The sequence below is a fragment of the Plasmopara halstedii genome (assembly GCF_900000015.1).
Source record: "Plasmopara halstedii genome assembly, contig: Scaffold_54, whole genome shotgun sequence".
Taxonomy (NCBI): Eukaryota; Oomycota; class Peronosporomycetes; order Peronosporales; family Peronosporaceae; genus Plasmopara; species Plasmopara halstedii.
In genome coordinates this window covers 36,967-37,181 of record NW_020186975.1, presented here as the reverse complement: position 1 = coordinate 37,181, position 215 = coordinate 36,967, and positions in this window count along the sequence as shown.

Genomic DNA, 215 nt, shown 5'->3' with positions numbered 1-215 from the left:
AGGGTGGGGAAGTGAGGAACACCGACCAGTCTCGGAAGATTACACGCCACATCGTAGATGGCAGTGAGCACTAAAAGAATAGATGTTGCGCCGTCTCAACTGCGTTGCAGCCTTCCCGCACGCAATACAGGACGTCTGGATTGGTGCTCGCCATGAAGGAGAAACGAGACCGCGTCGGAAGCAAGCCGTACGCGAGTCGGAACTGACGATCTTCG